Genomic DNA, 25,199 nt, shown 5'->3' with positions numbered 1-25,199 from the left:
GAGACCCCAGCCCCACCCTGGATCTGAGATGGCCAAGGCACAGTTGTGCTCAGAGATGGGCAATGGACAGGAAATTCTGTAGGTTCCCCCTAGACGTGGGATTCCACCATTTCACCCCTGGGCCAGCTCTGGGGAAACACTTTCTGAGGTTCGGAGGCCTGGAGCTGTGTGAGCCCCAGTGACCTTCATCCCATTGGGAGGTCTGTCCAAGAAGTAGAAGGTGAGGGGGCAGGGGTGACTGCCAGGCAAGGTAAAATGTCAAGTCCCTCCCCTCCGTGTGCACAGCTTTTAGGTTCCTAGCATGCCCGACAGCCAGCCCTCTGTGGTCTCTCCATCTCCTGGGCATCACAACCCCTGCCCTCCCAGGCCAAAGACAGACACTTTCGTCACCTGCCTCTGATGCTCATTCTGAGAACGTTTTGTAAAGGAACACGACCTTCCCTGACTTTCTTCTCTCCTCGCCCCTTTCCTCCCCCTACCCACCCCCCAGGTAGAATGAGGGAAGACAGACCCGCCTTTCCTGGGGGACCTGCGCTGGTTGCCTAATAACTGCTGCCCCTTCTTCCACATGTTTGCTCCTGAAGGATCTGCCCCGTGAGATGTTTGTAAATAGGAACAATTGTACTTATTCTTCCCAAGACAGGATTCTCCCTTGTTAGAGACACCCCACTGACAGTGCTAATCTCAAGCTTTCCCCACCTCCCTCCGCCTCATCTGGGGTCTGCAGCCCACCCTCCCAGAAGTCACTGGGACATCAGTCACTGGGAGAAGACATCTCCCAGAAGTCACCTGTGCATTGGTTCCCACTACTGTGGCCCTGGGGACTGACTCTTAGGGTCCAGCTTCTCTGAGGCCACTAGCTCCACATGGCCTCCGAGGCATTTAGCTGAGGCAGAGGAAACAATGTTGGTTCTCCAGGAGCTGTGACCTCTGGGAGGAAAAAGAAGGGAAACCCTCTCTGAAGGTCCCAAAAGGGGGACAGGCAGCCCCTGGCTTGGACAGGACTTGGGGAGCTTCTTACTGTAGTGGGGGGAGAACGGGCAGGATGCCCCCAGAGCACCCTCCAGGCCCAAGGGACACTGGATTCTGGGGGCGTTAAGGAGAGGAGCCCACCGGTCAGAAAGAAGGTTAAGTCCTCCCTTGGTTTTTTTCTTGCTACATGTCCTTGAGCAAGTTATTGAACCTCTCTGAGTCTCAGTTTCCTCATGTTTAAATTAGAGATAATAAGAGGACCTACCTAATGGGGTATTTTTTGAGGACTTAACGGGAAAATGTAGGTAAAGCACATAGACAGTGCCTGGCACATGGTAAGTGCTCAATAAATGCCAGCTGCTATAATTAGTGCCATTACAATGTGCAAGGTGGAGGCTGAATAACAGTTAGTGCCCCAGGAACCCTCTGCCTGCTCTTCGTCTTGGAATTCACTTCAAGACCATCGAATGCTGAGCAGCAGGGAAGGTGTGGGTGGAAGAAATGTACAGAGAAACTGAATTCTAAACCAAGCCTGGGTCAACTCACCTCCTAAAAGGCAGGTCCCTCAGGCCAAGGTTTCTCCTGGGTCCCCAGGAAGCGCAAGAATCCAGAGGACAAGGGCCATGGCAGCTCTGGGTTTGGAGCAGAGACTGCTCAATGATGGCTTAGAACATTTAGGAGGCCAAGGTCATGAGACCAATCCCAGCAGGGAGGTACCAGGTCCCCTGCCCAAAGGCCAAATGTTTCAGGCTGGAGAGTGTGGGGATGTTCTGGGCGACCTGCCAGCCCCACTGGAAGCTCAGCTCCGAGCACCGGGAACAAAGAGGCTGAGGTAGGATGTGTCTGAGGTGCTCCTGGTATCTACAGAAGGCAACACACACACAACACAGCCCCTTTCCACACACGATTCCTGAGCTCCAGGGTTTCCGGGCCCACCACCTCTGCCTGGTTGACTCCTTTTCAAGGCTTGCCCCAATATCATGTCCTTTGATGACCATTTCCTAATCTGCCGACAGAGACAGTCACCTCTTTATCTGCTTATCCCTATATTATAACACTTGTTTCATTATTGTTAAGACTAACTCCCCCATTTAAGAATAATATTTATCTGGCACTTACTAAACTCAGTGCATGTATTAACTCATTTAATCGTCACAACAACTCTATGAAGTAGGTACTAGTATTATCCCATTCATAGATGAGGAAACCAAGGCACAGAGACGTTAGATAACCTGCCCAATGTCACCCGGCTAGAAGTGGTGGATTCGAGCCACAGCTGTGTGGCTCTAGAATCTGTACTCTTACTGTGGGCTCCTAGAAGGCAGGGGCAACACCTGATTTGTCTCTGTCCCTAGCACCTAGCACGGGGCTGAACGCACAGTAGGTACTTAGAAAAGATAGGCTGACTGAGTAAGCACACGCCTGCATAAGGCTAACATAGTGAATGTTCCAGCCTCTAAACTGCGGGACAGAGAGACCAAGGCCCTCCGGAAAGTATCAGATAAAGGCATCCTTCTTATTCACCCTCTCTTAGCAATCCCACCGCACACTGCTGTCTGTCCTGCCCGTTGTGTCTTTTCGTGCATGTCTCCTGCCTTCTGGTTTTTGTTTCTGTTTTATCTCCTGCCTTTGTCTGTTCCTAGGTCACTCTCCCCCTTTCCTGTCCCACCCAGCCTCCATCCATTGTCCCTGTCCTTCTGTAGTTCTTGCTCTGTAGTTCTTGCAGGCTTGAAAGCCTCCCACCCCCATTCTTTGCCTTGGAGCTTTTCTAGAATCCAGACTTGCCCAAGGAGGCTGAGAACACCAATGACGTTGACTCATTAGACTGGCCATGGACCAAGCTCCTACACACTGACCCTGAATGGAAACGGCAATTTCTCATCAACTCTACTTAGATGCTGTGTGTGTATGTGAGAGACTGCCTGCCTACAGTTTGTCACAGACCTGTGTGGGATCAGGAAGATCCATTGCCGTCCCTGCCTCCTCTCCCAGGTTCCAAACTCCTCCAGGAAGCTTTCCCGGATCCCATGAGAAAGCTTTTTCATGCAACCATTCATCAAATCCTTATATATTTTAATATTCTGACGAGACAAGGCATGCTCCTGAAAAATTCGGTTAAAATGTAATCTTCAGATAACTGTATAAGTCACCAGATGTCACAGACATAGGGGCCAAGTGAACTGCAGATAATCAGTGATTTCAATATGGAGACCTTTGTGACCTGGGACAAGTGGTTTATCCTCTCTGGTCCTCAATTTCCTCAGCTATAAAGCAGATGATAATCCAGAATTTAGAAGGTTATTAGGAGGACTGAATGAGATAATTTCTGTAAAGCTCCTGACAGACTGGTGCTTATAGGTACTCAATGACAAATATGTTTCTTTCTCCCTTCTCCATCTAAAGCACTGGCCTTCTACTCAGCCCTCCCAGATAAATGGTAAGATATGAACTGGTCCATCCTTTGAGGTCAGAAATGTCTTAAGGACAGGATGACCCTGGGTCTGTAAGCTTTGCAGTACCTGGTTTACTGTAAGAAGATGGGCCTGTCATGTTAGAGGTCACTCAGTATGATAAAGATGACAATTTACTAGGATTGTTCACACGCATCCCCCACCGACCCCACAAGTAGTGGGTCTTTGAAACAGCCTGGTGAGCACAGACCTAATCAGCTGGGAAGTCCAGATACAACTTTGGTTCTGCCCTGAGATATAAAGGTTTGTTTAATTGCTGTATCCTCAGCTCCTAAAATAGTGCTAAGCACAGAGTAGGTGCTCAATAAATTGTTGAATGAATGAATATTTTTTTTTAAAAAAAGCAATGGATTTCCTTTCCCCTTTCTAATAATAATAATAAAAAAAAAAGAGAGTAGGTAGGAGGGGCAAGTGGTAAGGTACAGGAGTCATGTAGGGGGAATGCAGCTGCAGGCCCTCCACCCAGGCTCCTCCTCTGCAAAGGGGGTACAGCAAAGCTAACAGTGCATGTGTTCCCACCATCAGGATGCTCGGAAGCCAGGAGCCAAGTGCACACGCCTGGCTTGAGGTTGAAGCTGCAGTTTATAGAAGAGACCGGGAAAAGGTGGAGACAGACCTGGAAAGGAGGGAGGGAGAAGTCTGGGGAGAGGATGAGGGTGAGAGAAGAGTGAGAGCAGTCTGAGGGGAAAGGGAGAGGAAGAGATGCTTGAGAGGGAAGTGAAGAGTGAAGGAGAAAGAGAGGAGGAGGAAGGAGGGGGGGAGGCACAGGAAATAAAGAATGGGGAGTGGAGAGGAATGGTGGAGAGTTACAGAGGAAACTTGCTGTCTCAGCTTGGGTGGAATTTGTCTTAGCAGACCTCTGAGTTCCCCCTGCCATTCAGCGTCTTCTTTGGGTTGGGCTGTGCAGGGGGAGGCTGTAGATTTGGGGGTGCTCCTAGATGCCAGGTGTCTGCCAGACCCTGGGGAGGTCTCAATCCCTGAAGCCTGAGGCCTTTAGTTCCATCCTTTCCAAATAATGAGGTCTCATCCCAGGTCTAGAGGGACACCCCCTTCCCACCCCCCACGGGAAGGAGGAGACTCAGTGTGAGCCAAGCCCAGGGGAAGGAAAGTGGTCTAGAAGGCTCAGACCCCTAGCTGTGTTCTCTTTCCGTCTTCTCCCCATAAGGACACCTGGCCAGCCAGGAAAGTGGGTCAGGCCACCCACATGTGACTTTTTTCTAATAACAGCAGGGCCCACAGGCAAGGGGGCCTCAGTGCCCTGTACACAGCCCTGCCCATCCCATGCCCAGTACTCTTGTTGGAGGGACCTTTAAGGAGCAGTGGGCAGTGGGAGGGGATCCCTGCCTTCTCATTCAGGAAGAGGACATGGGCCAGAGCCCACCCCAAGCTGGCGGGGAAGGGGGAGCCTGCCGTCTGCCAGGGTTCATGGAAAGACCCAGATCTCCCCATGATGATGACCAAGCTGGCAGGGAGCCGCCTCTACTCCCCTGACCTGGGGTGTCTGTTTTCTCTACCACCGCACCTTCTGGGGTCTTCAAGTAGAGGGCCCGACGGGTCCATTTCTGGCAACTGAGCGCTGCGCCCAGCCCACCCCCTCCAGACCCTGCAAGGTGCCCTATTAGAAGCTGCGTTGGCTCCAGCAGACCGGAGCTGCGGCAGCCTGAAGAACAGAGCACAAAGCCCAGCTGACATCCTCCTTCCTGTTCCTTTGATGGGGAAGGAAGGACAAGGACAGAGGGGGAGCACAGCAACAACCCTAGGGCCCACCCTCAGGGTCCAGGTCTCCCTCACCTCTTTAGCTTCTCAGCTCAGCCCTAATGGGGCTCAGGTTCCCCTCACCCGGCGGCTCCCCGCTGGCTGGGCCGCCGGATCCTGCGCCGCCCTTCGCCTGCAGGACAGACGCACCACCTGTGGCTGGCCAACCCCTCCCGTCGGCTGGGTGCCGCGGTGGGCCCGAGCTGGCCTTCCACTCCCGGGGCCCGCAGGCTGAGCCCGGGGCCCGCAGGCTGAGCTCGGGGCCCGCAGGCTGAGCCCGGGGCCCGCAGGCTGAGCCCGGGGCCGGCCCATCCCCCACGCCGAATGTCCCAGCCCAGGCTGCGCGCAGACCCCTGCCGCCCGGGAAGAGGCAGGCTCCGGGTTCCAGATACTTCGGACAGACGCCAAGGCCACCTTGGACACCCACGCTCCAAGGAAGGGGAAGTCCCCGGGCTCTGGAGCGCTTCCCCTGGCGAGTCCGCCCCTGTCACGCCCTCCCTAACCTCTCTGCCACCTCGCGGCTCCGCGACATCTCCGGGCCCCGCTCTGCCCATCAACAGTTTGGGGCGGTTCGGGCTTCTCCGTGTGGATTCAGGCCCGGACGCCCCCTCCTCGGGTCCACCCTGCGCAGTCGGCAACCGTCTTTCCAGTCTCCAGCCCTCCTTCCCTCTCCCCTCGCGGCCGCCTCCCCGCCCGAGTCCCCGGCTCCCTTACGGGCATCGCGGCAGAAGCCCGCCCCTTCCCTAGCGCCCGCCCGGCCCAGCGGCCCCCCGCTCGCGCGCCCGGGGTCGCGAGCCGCACACTCACCCCCGGCCGCCGGCCGCCGCCTGCGCCGCCGCGCACCGCTCGGCTCCTGCCCGGGCTGGGCTGAGGAAGACCAGTCCGCCCCTCCCTCCGCGCGCCGCCCGCGCAGGCCGGGGTGGGGTCGCGGGCGCCTCCCCACCGCGGAGTTTTCCTGGGAGTGGTCCCGGGGCAGAGCAGGGTTAGAGTGCCGGCAGAACAACCACCTTCCCACCCGCGCCGCGCCGCGCCGCGCCCGCGCGTCCGGCGGGAGGCTGGCGACCGAGATCGTGCGCTCCTTCCGCTCGCCGCCCGTTCGCGAGTGCAGCGAGCAGGCCTCCGCGGCGCCTCGCGCCCCTCCGCGCGCCCCTCCCCCCGGCTTCTCGCTCGCTGCTCCGCCGCTCTCCCAACCTCTCCAGCCCACTCCGGTCGCCTTCTCCCAGTCTGCCTGCCACGCCATCCCCCACCCCCTCCAGTCCCGCTGCCATTTTAACTCCAGAGTGGCCAGAGGCCCCTTTCCCTAACACACACACACACACACACACACACACACACCAGAGGGAGGAGTTGGGTGGGGCAAGATGCTGAGGCTTGAGCGTCTGGGGCCGTGGTGTTCTTGTGCTTTTACACACAAGGCTTGTCTGAAAGAGGAAGGGGGCACAACGCGTGGATCTGAGAGGGGAAAGGGAACGGCTCTTCTGATATTGCCTCTTACTCCCTTGTAAGGGCCAGGAGGACGGAGGAGAAATTCAGCAGCTTTTAGAGCACAGGTGCAACTCATAAGCATAGCATTTTTGCTTTGCGTGGTGTTATCCTCCCCCAAGTTAACAGCGGACCAAGGAATGCAGAGAGTGGGTTAGAATTTGTCCATGGGTACGGGTACCGCTCATCCTAAAGAATGGTATGGAATACCCACCCCACCCCCACCAGTTCTCATGCCCTTCCAGCATTGCCCCCTGAAATGCGCAGCTCTGGCTTTCTGGAAGATTCCGTCCTGGCACTTAGCAAAGATATCAATCTCCACAGGTGTTAGGCAGGAACTGGCAAGCCCACTCAGGGGCTTGGCTTTGGGGGATGCCCCGCTTGCCGGCTGGACGTTGTGAACGCTGGGAAAGGAGTGCAGGGTGCTGAAGGTGGGTGCTGGGCTGCCGCCTGGTGGCTTAGAAAGGCTAGGACACCGCCGCTGGTCGATGCTTAGGAGAGTGCGTCTCCTGCTGGAGCCAGCTGCCTGAGGCCATGCCTTCGTGGGGCCTTGAACCTGGACCACTCAAAATGGACGTGACAGGCTCAGGTCCACGACAGGCCACACCCTACTGGTTCTGGTTCTGACCAGAGCCTGCAGAAGCAACCATAGGGGAGTAGGTGGAGCGGAGCCCAAGGGATGGGGAGTCCTGCCAGGAGTGGCATCTGGTCTGCCTTCCTGCATCCAGGGCTTGAGCTCAATGCCTCCTGTGAGCTGAGTTTCAGAGAGAACAGGGACAGAGCTTTCTGGCTCTGTCTTCTCCAAGGGCACAGCCGGTGGTAACTACGTGCCTGGAGGCTTTTATCAAATCGGCTTGAAGGTCTGTGTGTTCTGTATGCACAGAGGGGGTTCTCACCTTCATGTATTCAATAAGCACATATTAAGTTCTCATTGTACCTCCTAAACCACTCCCATGCCCCCACCTTCCACCCCTGCTGTGGGGTGTAATGGCCTCAAGGAGCTTAGAGGGACAAGTTGGAACTATATGAAACACATTTTAACATTTCAAGGCAAAGGAAGTGCCGTAGAAATACAGAAAGAAAAGGCTGTTATAGGTTAGGGTTATTCATGAAAGCTTTTACGGAGGAGTTGAGCTTCAAGCTGAGCCCAGATGGAGGGACAGGTGAAACTGGCAGAGAAAACAGGGACTAGCAAATGCAGGAAAGTGGAGACCAGCAGAGCAGAATGGATTGCCTGGTAGGTAGGGGGCAAGGGAGGGAATTTATAGAGCTACGATTGGATGCCGGGCCTTTTCACACATCTCCCTCATTTTATCCTCTGAGTTGACTCTTACCCCATTTAATAGACAGGAGAATGGAGGCTCAGAGAGTTTAAGATCTACAGGCATAATCTGAACCCTCTTCTTGGAACCACAGTGCCCTTGCTATAACACCATATTGGGTCTGCAGAGTGGGAGTAGCTGATGAAGAGCCTGAGTTTCCAGGCTGAGCAGTTTAGCTGTGGCCCAGTGCACAAGTGATTTGGGATGAAAGAGGCTGGAAGATGGGAGGCTAGTGAGGAGGCTGTTGTAGGAACAAAAGGCAGGGGAGCAGTGAGACTGGAGAGTAAATGCAATAGGCCTTTGTAAGGAAGACTTGGTAGAACTTTGACACTGACTCATTGAGTGAAAGGGGTCAAAACTTGACTGTAAGCTTTTGAGCATGAGTGTTGGGGTCCCTTGTCAATTCACCATCCTGAGGGACGATGTCAATGTATTCAGACTGATCATGAAAAGGAGGAAATGTTACCAGTCCTTTACCAGCTCAGCGACCCTCCAGTGTCCCAGCCCCCAACACCTATGCATACTGCATAGTGTGTCTTAGCTCCCAACCCAGATGGTAAACTTCTGGAGGGCTGAGACTGTCCCACACAGCATCAAGTCAAGACTAGTGCCTTATAGTAGATGCTCAATAACTGATTATTGAAGAAAAAATGGGGTAAAAGCAAGTAACATTTGCCAATTTGCTGGTTCCTAAGTGGCAGACCCTGTAAGACACTTAAGGGATAAGGGAATTGTATCGTCTGTGGGCAGAGAACTAGGTAGAGAGTGTGGCCCCAGAGCAGTGGTCCTCAGGCTTAAGCATCATCTAGAGCGTGTGAACAAATGCAGACTCACAGGTCCTACCCCAAAGTCAGATTCTGCAGGAATCTACAGTTTGACAAACTCTCTAGGTAATTCTGATTCAAGTGGCTAGATGAACCCTGCTTTGAGACACACTGGCCTGGTGTGCCCATCACTCTCTGATCTCTCCTGCCTGGGCTCAGCAAGTACAGAGCCCCGTATTCTGGATATTGGGGAACCACAGTGAAAGGAGAACACAGGGTCCCTGCCAGAGGCAGGTTCACGGTGAAGCTGATGAAGCTTAAGCTTTATGGTTGTTTACTTGCGGGGATGAGGGGAGGGGAGGCCGGTTTGCAAACAGGAAGCATTTTTATGCAAGCATTTCTGGTGAACTGAATGAAAGGTGTCATAAGGAAGGGATCTGAATTTCCAAGGCTTACATAAATTATTGTGATCTTTCTAGTTCTAAAGAAATATCATGGGCTTCCCTGGTGGCGCAGTGGTTGGGAATCTGCCTGCCAATGCAGGGGACACGGGTTCGAGCCCTGGTCTGGGAAGATCCCACATGCCGCAGAGCAGCTGGGCCCGTGAGCCACAATTACTGAGCCTGCGCGTCTGGAGCCTGTGCTCCGCAACAAGGGGGGCCGCGATAGTGAGAGGCCCACGCACCGCGATGAAGAGTGGCCCCCACTTGCCACAACTGGAGAAAGCCCTCGCACAGAAACGAAGACCCAACACAGCCATAAATAAATAAATTAAAAAAAAAAAGACTTACTGCCTGTTAAAAATAAAATAAAATAAAAATAAAATAAAATAAAAATTGTTAAGAAATATCACCATTGGGCCTAATTTTGTAGTTGTTCTTTTTCTTAAGAGGGCCTCACAAAACCTGGCTCTTCCCCTGGCCCCTGCCTTCAGGGAGCTCCCAGGATCCGCAGACACCCTTGGAGCACAGAGAACCAGAAAGGCAGGAGGACACTGCAGACAGCAGAGCTGTGTGGAACTGCAGGGAGTCCTCAAATTTATCTTGGGTTATATTCCTGGAAAAGGTACTGCAGGTAAAATGATGTAGGTTGAATCTGGTTTTGCCCAGAAACAATGTGATAATGGAAATTACAATCCTCACCAAGGTCCTGGTGCCCAACTTTTTATAGGAATAAGTATAAATACCATATTTAATCAACTGTAAATGATACACCTGCACTCTGTATTTGTTAAATTGAATTTGAATATATAAAACAGCTAAACTGGGCAATATGGTAACCAAATCCCATTCTGTTTAACGTAACGTATTCAAAAGATTCCTGGGAGAAATGGTCTCGTGGAGGGAAGGAGGGAGCCATGGAGAAGACTGGAGAGACTCCCCCTTCCCTTCATACAGAATCTGTTTAGGCAAGAGGGAGACTCTCAGAGGTCTGAAGCTGGGGGACAAGGGTTTCGTGCCCCATGGCAATCTGAAAACAGCCCAACCAGGCAGCATCATTTGTGGGTACACCTGGCCAACTCTGAAGTGCATATGTCTCTTAGGACAAATCAAGGGCTGCCTACATGCACAGCCCAAATGGGGGACATTTGAGAGGGATTTGAGTACATGAAGTTGGATTAGGGTGACCTGGGATGGCTTTCTGGAGGAGGAAATTTTTGAGAAGATACTTGAAGGCAGGAGAGGGGAATGGTTAGGCTTCCTGAGAGGTCAGGGCCAGGGACCCTCAAAGTCCTTTTCATTTGACTCTTAACCCACCTCATTGTGTAACCCATAGGCTGCCAAGAAGACTTTGTCCCAAGGTGCCCGTCTCTCACCTCCCATCTACTTCAGTGTTTCTCAAACTGCAGGTGCAGCCTTTTCACATGGCATTACTTCTGTGATTTTCTTCTTTTCCAGTCAGACTCTGTTCATTTCTGAACATTTTATTTCAGAAATGGTTGACAGGGCAAAGAAACCGGGACTCCATGTATCCTAATCCTGTACTTTTCTCTTTGCACTGTCTCTGACCCCTATATTTTCTTTCATATTTTCTCTCAGAGAAGGAAGTCTTTATGGTCTTACTGCCAATATTTGAATTAGTTCCAACATAGGTCTTAGAGCTCACAGGGCTCTCCAGAGATCATTCCTAAGGTCTGTCCCAGCAGCCAGCGCCTGGGTCTATTTTTGCTTTGTAAACTCAAGCTTCTGAAACTGTGTGAGCAAAAGAATTACCTGGGGAACTGATTAAAATGCACTTTCCTGGATCCCATCCATAGATCTGAAGTGGGGCTCCTGAACTGCAATCTGACCAGTTCTTTAAGTGATTCTGAGGACCACACTTTGAGAAACACAATTTATAAACCATGGAGAAAATTCAGCTCCCTCCAGGAAGCTTTCCCCCATTCACTCCTGGTTCTGATCACTCCTGTTTCCCTTCTGCAGGAATAGTCTTGTTTATGCCACTTTATGTTTATTTGCACTTTGTCTGAAAAGTTATTTTATCTGGGCATCCTGCCTTCCTACTTAAATTATTAGCTCCCCCAAGGAACTGTATCATTCATTACTGTTTCCCCAGAGTACCCAGCAGAGGACCTTGCTCATGGCAGATTTCTTATATGCTCTCTGTGCATAGGACAAAATCCTCCCATATATCCCCCTGCCCCTCTCAGCCCCTAGCCCTCTGGGTGGTAGTCTCTACCCTGGAGTGCTCAGGGCAGGGATAAGTGTCTGAGTTGTTCCCTGGATCAAACAGTGTTATTGATTGGGTGATTTCAGCTCTGTCTGACTTTGTCCTTTCCGTTTCACCTCCATAGGTTTAGAGAGAAGTGAATCGGTAAAAACTAATGAGTCCAGATGACCCCCCTGGGATAGTAGCTTCATCAAAGGCTATTACATGCTCCCCACCCAGAAACACGTTGAACAGCAAAGGCAGAGGGCTGAGCAGCGAGGCTAGAACCAGAATGAGGCAAGCTAGCTGCCTAGGGAGCAAGATTTAAGGCAGCACTTACTCTCAGGTGCTGACCCTGCACATGCAGGACCCTAAGAGTGGACACCTCCTTAAATTTCGGCTCTAGGCACCTTTCCTCACCCTAGTGCCAGCCCTGCTAAGCAGCCTAAAGCAAGTATCCTGGGCCCCAAGTCTTGACACTTAAGCCTTAAAATGGACGGAAGGAAAGGGGGCTGAGGAAGGCGTGGCCTGGACACTGTCCTATTCCTAGATTAAATGGTTCTTCAGGCAGAGGTCAGCTTGGTCCATTCTCCTGTCCCAAGGCATTGTCCTGCATGATAAGCAACTTGGATAAAATTGACTCTTAGCTCCTGATTCTGCGCAGGGAGCGGTCAGCGTGTGGTCTCACTTGGTTCTTTTGAGCTCCACAGCAGCTAGTCTCCAGCTAGGAAGAAGCTCAAACCCGACTCAGTCCCATGTCCTCTGGTCGAAGTCCACTGGGTTTTTCTGTTGTTGTTCTTTCCTTTTCTTCCCCCTCTACAACTCCTCTGCCTCTCGTGGAAGACATCCCACAATCCCCGAGAGCCACTTGTCAAAGGGATTAAAATCTTCACTGTCAGAAAACTCATCCTTATGTTTTATCCTTATTGCTCCTCCTACCACAAACCACATTTCTTCCTGTTTCAACCTCAGGGGGGATGAAGAACAGCCTGTCACTGGTCACCAGCCTCTGTATGTGGGAATCCCGGGTCCTTTGGCTTTGTGAAGTCTTTTCTGTCTTCTTTTCCTCAGGCACTGTAAACTCATCTTCTTTGCTGGGGGGTTTCTTTTCTTTTCTGGGAGAAGAAAAATTATAAGGAGAGGAAGGAGGAGAAAAGTAGGAGAAAGAAGAGAGTTGAGGATGTAAATTAGTGCCACCTCTTCCTGAGCTGAGGGAGACTGATCTGCCTGGAGGCAGGACCCGAGGAGGTGACCAAAATGCTGGGCTCCTTGCAGGCCAGGACCCTGGCAGAGAGCCTAGCGCCTTGGGCCACATCTGTGTACTTCTGCACGAATGGCTAATGGTCCACATCCCTTCACAGACCCCAGGCCCCTGTCTCTGCTGGATGGGTCCCACCCTGGAAGGGAAGATGGATGAAACGGCTACTGGAAGAAGTTGCACCTGGCTCACCTGGATGCCCCCGTCACGGAGGAGTGGAACTTTCGGACTCCAGATGGGAGAACAGAAAGCTGAGGCCCCGGGTCGGGCACCCAGCCCTTCTCCTTCCCTGTCCCCCTGCAGTGTCAGAGATGATCTCCCCACACACTGAGTAGGGTGGCTGGAGTGGATGACTAATGCATGTCATTTTCAAGATGCTCTCTCTGCACAGGAAAGTACATTCAGATCCAGGTTTTAATTGTGTGTGATTTTAGCTGAGATGGTGTTAATTTATTTCCTTTGCTACTTCAGCGGTTCTTCCTCTTTCATCACGGTGAAAATATCTGGAATGTATCTTTTTTTCTTAAGGACAAAGAAAAGAAGCTGATCTTGCTCCTTTTCCACTGATTGAGGTTTAGAACATTCTAGGGCTGCCAGATGCTGTTTAGTGGGTACTTCAGGACGGAGGCCCTACGGTCTCCCACTACCCAGCCTTCCTGTCCTCCTGCTACCAGATTTGCCAAAGGGAATGCTTGATGTGGCAGGACCCTTACCACCCAGACAGACCCTCTGACAAGTTCACCGAAAGTGGGGATTTTTTCAGCCAGGGCCGGCTCCAGTTAGTTTCCAAAATGTGAGGTGCTTTTTTCTTTGTAGAAACTTCAGAGAAAAGGGGAACAACTTGACATCCGCAAAGGGCTTCGTGGAGGAAGGGGACAGTGTCAGTGAAAGAAAGATGGGACAGGAGGCATCGAAGGTCCCCTGGTTGGTGGTCCAAAGCTCGTGCTTTCTGACTTTGGTTGGAAGAGGGTCTATTTGAGAAAGTAGGCAGGGTCAGGGTAAATGTGATAACCCACTAATACATTTTTTTTCTTTTCACTCAAATTCTCTTTGTGATGAGCATAAAAATAGCACACACACCTTCAGAGATTCTCTAGCATCTTGCCCCAGAACTTTGCCCTCTTTGAGAATTATTGTTTTTCTGTGTATCTGTACTAGCTAAGATCATTTTATCAAGCCTTACTTACTCTAATTTTTATTATAAAAATAAAATAATTTTAATTTTCCAAACGTAGAACTGTAGTATCATTTTGAATATGTTCTTTCAATCTGTATGTAAGTCCCAAATTGGAGATCAGACTTCCCCACCCCTCTGCACTGGAGAGTCACTGAATCACTGCCCTAATATCCAGCACGGGATAAGCAGAAAAGCATCAGCCATACCAGGCTGGGACTATTCAAGGACTCTTTTGCCTCTTGTCCAAGTCACTCCCCCCATCTCGTGAAATCAGTGTCTTCTTCGGTCATTTGGGCACATAGTAGGAAATTCATTAAATATATATTGCATGAAGCTTACACTATTAAAGTCCAGATCTTCCTTGACTTACAGTGGGGTTACATCCCAATAAACCCATCATAGGTTGAAAATATCTAAAGTCAAAAATGCATTTAACATAACCTACCGAACAGCATAGCTTAGCCTAGCCTATCTTAAATGTGCTCAGAACACTTAACAGTAGCCTACAGTTGGGAAAAATCATCTAACACAAAGCCTGTTTTATAATAAAGTGTTGAATAGCTCATGTAATTGATTGTAACTATACTGAAAGTGAAATACAGAATGCTTGCAGGGTAAGGAATGGTTGTAAGTGGATGGGTTGTTTACCCTTGTGATCCTGTGGCTGACTGGGAGCTGCCGCTCACTGCCGCTGCCCAGCATCATGAGAGAGTATCATACTGCATGTCACTAGCCCGGAAAAAGATCAAAGTTCAAAAGCTGAAGAACGGCATCTACTGAATGTGTATTGCTTTTGCACCATTGTAAAGTCAAAAAATCGTTAAGTCAAACCATCATAAGTCAGGGACCATTTGTATTATCAAGTGCTTGGCACCGTGCTGGCGCCTGGCTGTGACAAAGTACTCAGTAAGAGTTAACCACTGTCCCTAAGGTCCCCAACACCCTGCCTTCTCCGCATGTCCTGTAGCCTGCCCTCTGTTAAGAAGTTCTAGCTGGTTGAGCTGCTAATTTTCTTAAGGTACCTTGGGACAGCCTTCAACATTCTCTCCAAATGGTGACCACCTACTGGTTTCTTTTGGTTGAATCAGAAGCCTAACACAGTGCTGTACACATAGTAGGGCCTCAACAAATGCCTGTTGAGGGAGTGACTGAGTGGTCTGGTGCCTTCCGCTTGGCAGCCCCTCTGGTCAAGGGGGGCAGAGCCAGGGGAACGGTTGGGGCTGGACCACGATACAGCTCCTTAGTGAACAAGTAAGCTCTTCTGATCGTGCAGGGCTCTGACTTACCAGGACACAGCTATGGCTTGAAAATCATTCTGGGCAGCCCCTCTTTCTAGCATGTTTAGGGGCTTGTTGGAGGCCAGAATTATTTTGCTGTTTAAAATTTGTTTCTGAGTTCTCTCTAGATTGCTTGGAATAGCTTTGGAGTCCAGACAGCTCTTCCTTCCAATTGCTTTTGGCCATTTCCCACTGTGTCAGCTGCAGTCTCAGTCTCTGTAGGGCGATAAGTATCGGTTCCTTTCCCACCTGGGCCCGGCCTGGACTTAGTGGACACCTCTGACCACGAGCTGAAGGTGCTTGCACTTCCCAGATGTGCCTGTTTATTTGCCCCAGTTGCCATTTCTTAAAAATTAAACATATACTTACCATATGATCCTGCAGTCATCTTCCCAGACGTGTGTCCCGAAGAAATGAGAACTTAGGTTCACATAAAATCTTGTACACGAATGTTCATAGCAGTTTTATTTGTAATAGCCCCAGAGTGGAAACAGCCAAAATGTCATTCAATGGGTGAATGGTTAGACAATCTGGTACATCCACACCGCAGAATACGATTCAGCAACAAAAAGGAATGAGCTAGTGATACATACAACAACTTGGATGGCTCTCAGGGCATTGTGTTGAGTGAAAAAAGCCAATTTCAAAAGGTCACAAGCTGCATGATTTCATTTATATGACATTCTCAAAATGACAAAATTGTACAGATGGAGAACTGATTAGTGGTTGCCAGGGTATGAGGAGGAGGGGTGGTTTAAGAGGAGAAGAGGGGTATGATGTGACCATAAAGGGGCAGCACGAGGGATCTGTGTGAATGGAACAATTCTGCATCTTGACTGTGGTGCTAGTTACATGAATCTACACATGTGATAGATAAAATTGCGTAGAATTACACACATACACACACACACACACACACAGGAGTGCGTGTAAAATTGGTGAAATCTGAATAAGGTCTGAGGATTGTACCAATATTCAATTCCTGTTTTTTGGTTTTTGTTTTTTAAAAAACCCTCTACCCTTTGTTACCACTGTTTGTCAGACCCTGGGCTGCCTTTGATCTCTAGCATGATGTTCAGGATAGGTTTGGAAGTACCAGATTCTCCTGGCATTCTTAAATATTAGGAATATAGCTAAAATACTTCAGTCCTCCTTCTAACCTATAATGAATCCATTTTCCCCAGAATCATTATAATCTGGTTTGGGAGCTCTACCTATTTCCAGCCTATGCCTCCTCTTGGGGTATTGTATTCTAAGTGGTTTATCTACCCTGTGAAGTAGGAGTATAAACATATTTTGTTTATTTGATTATTCTAAGCCTAATCAGCTTCACTTTCAAGTTTAAGGAGGATCCTGAATTCAATTGCCAGAGGACTTGCTTCTTCTGTTACTTTATTTTGGGGCCAAGTCTGCATTTTCTGAACCCATGGCGTGGTCCTGGTGATCCGAGGCTCCACCCTGCCGTTGGCATGGGATACAAAATGTGGCTTGCCCTGGGGGTGTGGGGGTCCAGGGTAGGGGGGCCTGAAAGAGCCATCCTAAGGCTTGATTCATTTAACCACCCTCACCCCCACCCCACATGAGCAGCCCCAGGAGCTCTGCTCTCTCTCCCCACCCTAAGTCTCTGGGAGGGAAAGACACAGGCTTGTCCGGCCTCGGTGGCACACCATCTCCTTACTGCTCATCTAGGCCCACCCTCATCTTTTGCATCCTGATCTTGTGGGGCTCCCAGGAAGGTAGACAATCATCCAGGAGTGCATGTCCCCCCCTTCCTGTCTCCTGTCTAGGCTTGCCTGGACAAAACCCCTCATTTTGTGGGTGAAGACCCTGAGACCTTGCAGCAGTTAATGGCAGAGCTGGTCTATAGCCCACTGTGGGACTCCATGCTACCTCTTTTGGAGAATGAGTTTCATAAATTTATTTCTGACTGACAGTTCTGGTTTGTTATTTGGGGGAGTTTGATGACAACAGATGCGGGACTTCACCTGAGCTGCTCTGGCAACAACTCAGAGCCAGCTCTGTGGCTCTGTGCCCCCACCCCCTACTTTTCCTGGGGCCAGTTCTTCAAAAGGGAATGAAGGGATGGGGAAAGCTCAGGAAAAAGGAGGAGTTGCCTCTGGCTCTTCTGGAGGCTCCTTTGCTTTTCGGTGCTCTGGCCTTTTGGAGCACCAGGTTTGCACTGAAGGATCAGCCCAGGCCAGGGGCAGGAAGTCTGAGCTTAAGGGTGTGGGCAGTTGGAGTGATGCTGGGGAGTACTGTGGGCAGACTGGAAAACATCCTCCAGTGGGCTAAACAAACACCCTTCCCAACCCATACCCATGCACACACGCACATGCACACCTGTATGCAAACATGCATGCCATGGGATTTAAGCATACTTCTTCTTGACCTCTAGTATGGTACATGGTTAGGGACGTAAAGGTTAAGGCCCACCTGACCTAGTTTGAATCCTGACTCTGCCACTTCCTGGCCATCTCACTTTGGGCAAGTCTTGTAAAAACTCTTAGCCTGCATTTCTTTATCTCTAAATAGGGGTAATGAATAGCATCTAGGGATGTCACAAGTATTGGAAGAGAATATATGTAAAGTACTCAATCTAGTCCCTGGTACTTAGTGAGGGCTCAATAAATGTAAGTTATTTTGACAATGCTAATTATGATAATGGTGAGTATGAATGTTTTTTAAATCATTCTATATTTGTGTCCCTCATGTTTCAGCTTAGACACTACTTCCTCTAGAAATCTTGCCTGACTCCACAGGCATGGATGGAGGACCACTCCTCTGGGTCCCCGAGCACTCAAACTTGTCTACCTTACTATTTTCACATTGTATTGTTGGTCTTGCCAACTAGACTGAGTTATTTGAGAATAACATCCACACCCTGTTCATTTCTCTATCCCCAAGGTTTAGCACAATGCCTGACAAAGAGTAGGTGCTCAAGAAATATTTGTTGTGCTGGAGAGGGTGTGGAGAAAAGGGAACCCTCCTACGCTGTTGATGGGAATGTAAGCTGGTGCAGCCACAATGGGAAACAGTATGGAGGTTCCTCAAAAAACTAAAAATAGAGTTGCCATATGATCCAGCAAACCCACTCCTGGGCATATATCCAGACAAAGCTATAATTCAAAAAGATACATGGGGACTTCCCTGGTGGCGCAGTGGTTAAGAATCCGCCTGCCAGTGCAGGGGACACAGGTTCGATCCCTGGTCCGGGAAGATCCCACATGCTGCGGAGCAACTAAGCCGGTGCACCACAACTACTGAGCCTGTGCTCCAGAGCCCGTGAGCCACAACTACTGAGCCCGCGTGCCACAACTACTGAAGCCCACGCACCTAGAGCCTGTCAGCCACAACCACTGAGCCCACGTGCCACAACTGCTGAAGCCCGCGCACCTAGAGCCTGTCAGCCACAACTACTGAAGCCCACGCACCTAGAGCCCGTGCTCCGCAACAAAAGAAGCCATGGCAATGAGAAGCCCGTGCACTGCCACAAAGAGTAGCCACCCCCACACTCGCCGCAGCTAGAGAAAGCCCGCGTGCAGCAACTAAGACCCAACGCAGCGAAAAATAAAAAATAAATAAATTTATAAAAAAAAAGATACATGGACCCCAACGTTCATAGCACCACTATTTATGATAGCCAAGATATGGAAGCAGCATAAATGTCCATTGACAGATGAATGGATGAAGAAGATGTGGTACATATATACAATGGAATATTACTCAGCCATTAAAAAGTATGAAATAATGCCATTTGCAGCAACATGGATGGACCTAGAGATTATCATACTAAGTGAAGTAAGTCAGACAGAGAAAGACAACTACCATATGATATCACTTATTTGAGAAATCTAAAATATGACACAAATGAACATATCTATGAAACAGAAACAGACTCACAGACTTAGAGAACAGACTTGTGGTTGCCAAGGGGGAGGGGGGAGGGGAGGGAAGGATTGGGAGTTTGGGGTTAGCAGATGCAAACTAGTATATATAGGATGCGTAAACAACAAGTCCCACTGTGTAGCACAGGGAACTATGTTCGATATCCTGTGATAAGCCATAACTGAATCACTTTGCTGTATAGCAGAAATTAACACAACATTGTAAATCAACTGTACTTCAATGAAAAGAAATATTTGTTGAACAAATGGGTGAGTAAAGGGATGAATGAGTGAATGAACAGATGGTATGTAAACTCAGGACTCAGTGTGCCCTCTCCATACTGAGACACAGCCTGCCTCCAGGTCTTTGCTCATCCTATTTCCAACTTTTGGAATGTCTGTTCCTACCTTTCTGTTTTTCTTGAACATTTCCCTCCTTCAGGGCCCATCTGGAGTGCCTACTTCCTCTGTGAAGCCTTCCATGATTACCCCAACCTGCTGTGATCCCTCCTGGGTTAGAATTCACATGGGAGTTATTTGGCATTGACTTGGACTGCCAGTTATTTTTTTATATTTATGTCCTCCTCCCCAAACTACAAGTTCCTAGAGGGCAAAGATGCCACCTTATTCTGCTCTGCATCTACAGAGCGTTTTGTAAACCTCCGGGGCTCAATAAATGTTCATAGGTTGAGGGTCAGAGGAATTGTGTATGAGGTGCAGGGACCAGGAGAGCCACAGGCAGGCCTGCAGTGTGGACCCCACAGTGGTGCTTCTCCCACCTGCTAGCTGGCTCACCTTGGGCAGTTTACTTTCTCTCTCGGAGTCTCATTTTCTTCAACTGTCCTGAAAAGTAAAAGTGTTTACTCTGGAGGATTGATGGGAGAAAGTACACAAGGAGTCCCTGACACACAATCACCTTTGCTGCCGTTACTGTTCTGCCTTCCACTGTTTGCCTCCCGTGCGCTACCATCTGCTGAGTTCATTCTATTGCCCTGCACTTTGCTTCGTCTTACCCTGATAGTTATGAGAACCCTGTAAGCAAGGCATTCGTCCCCTCATTTTAAACAGGAAGAACCTAAGATTCAGGCACGTTGGGTAACTTTTCAAAGGTCACACAACTAGAAAATGGCAGAACGGGGAGTCAGGTCCAGGTCTGTCTGACACCAAATCCATACATATCACAATATAGTTCTGGAAAGAGCACAGAGATCTAGCCCTTGCTCTGTCACCAGCTTGCTCTGTGACGCGATATTGAACAAGTCACTAAACTTTTCCCAGTTGCCTCACAATGAGGTGGTCAAGCTACATGGTCTGTGACATCACTCCTGCTATCGTGCCAGGATTTTCTACTCCCCTGTGAGCCCCTCAAGGGCAGGGATGAGGTATTCCTCAGGGTTCCTTCCCTAGCATCTCTCATTCTCCTTACTCAGAGAAGGCCCGCACAGGTTGCTGAACGGAAGCTAGACTAACTGGGGCTGTGGCAGGTGGGTAGGAAGGTAGGGGGTGGTGCTGGTTAAGAGTGAAGGACCGTGGTGAGGGCAGCCAGCGGAACACAGGGCAGTTGCCATCAGCAGAGAGAGCCTGGCCTGGGCAGGAGGGAGAAGGAGGAGGGGCTCTGATCTGACCTCTGTCTGGGTCTGGGTCAAAGGATGGGGACAGGGGAGTTGCTTAGGCCAGCAGTTCTAGGGAGAGGGATTTCTGAATGGTTTAGGTGAGCTTGTGGTTTGGGTGGCTGTAGAGAGAGGGTGGTCCTGACTCAGAGCCGTGGCTGGGCCTGGTTATCTGTGCTGAGCCACGGCAAACAGGATTCAGCAACGGAGTAACCACGACCTACCCAGCTTTCCGTGGCTTGAATAGCTGTCTCCCTTTCTCTAGCTGGGAACCTCGGTTTTCAATACTTAGCTGGGTGACACACTCCTGGATGCCCCGGGAGACACCATCCTTCTCCTCTGCTCGTCCATCGTGATTAAGGAGAAGAGGCCAGGCTTTAACACTTCTGTCTGCAGGGGAGACCGGCTGGGGACTCAACATCTAACCAAACACATCCTGTGTTTGACCCACCACAGAAGAGCGGCTGTCAGACATGGCCAGCTCCCCGGCCTTCCTCCCCAGGGTCCAGCCGGAGTGTGGGGAGTGCTCCCAGCTCCTCCCTGGCTGGTCCCTCACACTTCACACTCAGCACCCTCATGGCTGCCTCCTGCCTCCTGCACATGCTCTTGTTCCTTCCCCTCCCAGAATCACACCATTTAATCCCTGTGTGTACCAGTCACCTGCCCACTATGGGCCCAGCACAGATGTGATAAGAAGGGGGCCCCAGAGCAGTCTAAGGGATCATTTTGTAGAAGGCATCGTTCCCCATGAGGGCACAGTGCCCATAATCAAGTGCTGTCACTATGGGCCCTGAGGGCTGGGGGTGGGCAGAGCAATGGCCGGGCTGTCCCCAGGCAGCATGGAGCCCCGGGCGACAATGTCATCACGGCCTTCCTTCTGCCACACATCGTGCTTGGCACTTCTGTGCCCAGCAGCACCAGGGAGAAAGGGCGGCAGGGCAGTCCAGGTATGCTGAGCCAGGAGGCAGCAAGGTCTGGGCACATCCTCATTTGTCTGGAGGGGCTGAGGTGTCCAATGCAGGGAGCCAGCTTTCAATGTGTTTCCCACCAGCCCCCTTGAATGTGTCTCCCTCCTCACAGGGGCTTGGGGGGGGTCATTTTGGAGGGTCTGTCACAGAGCACCTCAGCTCCCCAGCCCTACAGACAGAGGCCCTGACCCTGCAGAGAGACTGGGAGGGCCCAGGCAGAGAGGAGACATTGTTCCTCTGGCCACTTATTTCTTTGGTTTGTGGCTGTTTGACAACAGCTGTAAAAACAGCTTATAAATTAGGTGCCCTGCTATAAAATGCAGAAACAGCTGTGGTGCAGGGGGCAGGGAGCTTTCCTCCCCCTGGTCTCCTGGCGCTCCCCAAGCAGGACAGGACCCCATCTCTCCCAGCACCCCTGGCCCAGGGCAAGGCAGGGGGGAGGGCTGGTGCCTGACACCCCCAGTGCTTTCCCCAATCACAGAAGGGCCAGGGAGCGGCTGTGGCTCCTCAGAGGTTCTTCAAACACAGAGATGTTTATATCTTTTCACTGTGGTCCAAATTACAAGCAGGAAATGAGCCTAGGGAACGTAAACCAACGGGTACAAGGTAGGAATTTTTCTGTGAAGCTTGATTTAAATCAGCCTCCAGAAGATCTCAAATGAGGCCTGTGGGGAGGAAGAGCTGCAAGAAGAAGGCAGGGAGGCCGGCCTCCAGGAGTTCAGTGACCTGCTGCGTCCTTTAAGTGTCCTCCTTTGTGCAGTGGCCTCTCTCCCAGCCTGTTCAGAAGGCCAGTTACTCTAGCCCAGAGGGAACCCCCGACGGAACTGAGGATGGGCTCTCAGTGCAGCTTTCCGCACGACCAGGACAGGTAGCCGTGCTTCTCTGGCCACAGGAGGTCGCTGGCCCAGCCCTCTAGGGAAGTGCCTCCCCTCTACCCCTTGGCAGGGACAGTATCTGGTCTCCTGCGGCTTTTCCTTCCTGCCCCAGACCCAGTGAGAGCCTAAGGACCTGGGTCAGAGCCTGGGGGTGTCTAAGAAACCACCCAATTGTGCTCAGTGCAGACTGTCTGTAGAGGGGCCTCAGGACTTATGTACCGACTAGAGCTCACCCTTAAAGTTAGTTCCTGAACCCCAAACACAGCTGCCTGGACTCAGCACCCCCAGTTCTATGCTCTGCTTGTGCTATCCACCCCCCTGGCATGGCTGTGTAAAGCTCCTGCAGCTGAGTTATTCCCCTGCATTTGTTTATGTGTTTTCTTTGCCGGTGTCGAGTCACTGTGTGTGTACAGCCAGCCCCCATGAGGAGAGCCTGGAGAGCAGGAACGGGGCTGCTCCCTCGTTCAGATGGAGGATTCTGCTCTCAAGCAGGCCTGGCCACAGGACGCCAGTAGGCAGGGAGAGGACACCCAGGACACCCAGGGAGAGGGCGCCCAGGTGATGTGTGTGTGTGTGTGTGCACTCACATAAGCAAATGAACTGACATTGAGGTGCAGTACACAAGTCTTATAGGCACTGCTTTTTCCTAGGCATTTTAGTTTTTTACTTACTCTCTTGTCCTGCAAGGCAGCTGCCCACACATTCCACCCTGACCCAAGCCCAGGAGGTCTGAGGGGCAAATTCCTGGGCTGTATTACACCAACGTTAGACCTAATGTATTTTAGACCAGTGAGTTACCAAGCAATGTGCCATCTCTTTTCGAGAAATAAGACATCTCTGACCCACTGGAAACATCTGGGAAGTACTTTATCGAATCTAATAAGCTGTGTGACCTTAGGCAAGTCAGTTAACCTCTCTGAGTTCAGCTTTTATCTTGGAAGTTAGGAAAGTGATCCCGGTGAAATTGCTTTGAGGATCAAATAAGATAATAGATGAGAAAGAGCTCTGGAAGGTCAAAGTTCTCTAGAAGGTCTAGAATTCTGGAACAACCACAACCACTGTTATGATCAGCAGGTATAGACTGTGGTGAATGCCAGAAAGCTAAGTGCTCCATGAGGCCTTATTGAGAGTATGCTCTCACCACTTGTGCTTGCTATCCTGATCTTCTCTTTTTCTCTTTCTATGTGGTATATGTGATCCAGTCATTTTACACACAAACACACACACATGCATGCACACACAAGCCTCAGATGCTGTTGATTGATGCTTGACCACCCCTGCTGCCCAGCGTACCCAGGATCCCATATTTCCCCACAGTGTGGGGCCCTGGACCAGGAGTGAAGGCTCTCTGCATGACAGTCCCTCTCCTCACTACCCTTCGTCCATACTCTAGGACCCTGGAGACTTAAAGATGACTCTGGATACAAGTCTGCATGCATCTGGAGGGGTCTCTTGGGCCAACAGTTTCTATGAGGGGCAGGGTGACACCCTGGGACACCCTTTGGCTATCCTGTATCTAGTGTAGCTCTCCAGTGTCAGGGGGGCTCCTTGGTGGGTAGTTGCCCCCCAAAGATAAGGATCTGTAAGCTTCAGGAAATGTGTTTACGGGCCATTAAGAATAGCTCCCATCTCACTGGGTGGGTTTACAACTTAAGGAGTATTTCTATTTTAGCAAAATGGGAATCAAAGGACCTTCCTCATTACTGGCCTTTAGTTTCAATTCCGGAGAAAGTCTTCCCAACCAAGCTGTCCACATCAGACGTTCAGACCGACCCGCGTCCCCCCTGCCAGGCCCAGCTGGAGGGCCTTCTGGCGCAGAGGCCTGGCATGGGGGTTCCTTCAACTCTGGGAGCACCCGCAGCAGAGACCTGGGCCTCCTCCCCCTCCCATGTTCATCAGTACACGACGCTGTCCACGAGGCTTTCGGTCTGCTTTGGCCAAACTGCAAATGCGGAATACCTAGGATTTCTGCGGGGCTGGTCCCAAGGTGAACCACGTTTAGGAAAGTTCCAGTTTTCCCGTGGGTCTGAGACCGCAGTTAGCTGCGGGGTGGCGACACAGAAGAGGGGGCTGGGTGTGGCCCCTCTCTCCTCCGCTGAGTCTTGGTCTCCTGCCGCCCAGGCCACGACGCTGGTTTTGGGGTGGGGTGCGTAGGTGACCTGTATCCTCGGGATGATGCCTCCCGGGATCTCTGCTCTGTTTCTACTGCGGCAGGAAGATGACACTAAAGCGTTCCTCCCTGCTGTCCCCAGCGCGGTGTTTTTCCACCTACTCTTCTGGCTTCCTATCGATTTAAATAGAGAGAAGGCAGGTTGGGAGAGGGAAGAGTGCGACCCAGGGAACAAGAGGCAGATTAAAGCGGAGAGGGGAAGAGGAAGAGGGAGAGCAGCATGGTGGGCGGGGAGGGTAGAGAGGGAGCAGGAAAGAAAATGAGAGCTGCAAGAAGCAGAGCCCAGGGAGCAAGAAAATAAAAGGGGAGGAGGAGAATGGGGGAGCGAGGGGAAACTCAGCTTCCCGGGCTTTGGCAGAGCTTCCTCCCAGGCCTCCCCTCCTCCAGCCAGCTGAAGGGATCCACCTCCTGGAGCCACAGGCCGCAACCCAGGGAGGACAGAGCAGGGCCACACCTCACCAGATCCCTCGTCCTGGTGATGAGCCCTGGGCTTCATGGGATATGCGTGGGCAGAGCTGTGCCACCAGCTGTGCCCACCTGATGGGACACCCCTCTTCTGCTCCCC

General features: G+C 51.0%; 1 protein-coding gene across 1 annotated transcript in view; it reads right to left on the bottom strand.

The window, feature by feature from the left end:
* The window catches only part of LRRN2 (leucine rich repeat neuronal 2), a 63,387-nt gene extending 56,945 nt beyond the window's left edge, over positions 1 to 6,442 (bottom strand). The window contains exons 1-2 of the mRNA XM_061187438.1: positions 6,390 to 6,442; positions 6,006 to 6,153 (exon numbers count right to left, since the gene is read on the bottom strand). The gene's annotated coding sequence lies outside the window, so the exon portion shown is untranslated. The remainder of the gene's footprint in view (positions 1 to 6,005; positions 6,154 to 6,389) is intronic.
* Positions 6,443 to 25,199: the final 18,757 nt, after the last annotated feature.

This window comes from Eubalaena glacialis, chromosome 3 (assembly GCF_028564815.1).
Source record: "Eubalaena glacialis isolate mEubGla1 chromosome 3, mEubGla1.1.hap2.+ XY, whole genome shotgun sequence".
Taxonomy (NCBI): domain Eukaryota; kingdom Metazoa; phylum Chordata; class Mammalia; order Artiodactyla; family Balaenidae; genus Eubalaena; species Eubalaena glacialis.
The sequence above is the reverse complement of the archived record's forward strand: the minus strand, read 5'-3'. Positions and strand labels throughout refer to the sequence as shown.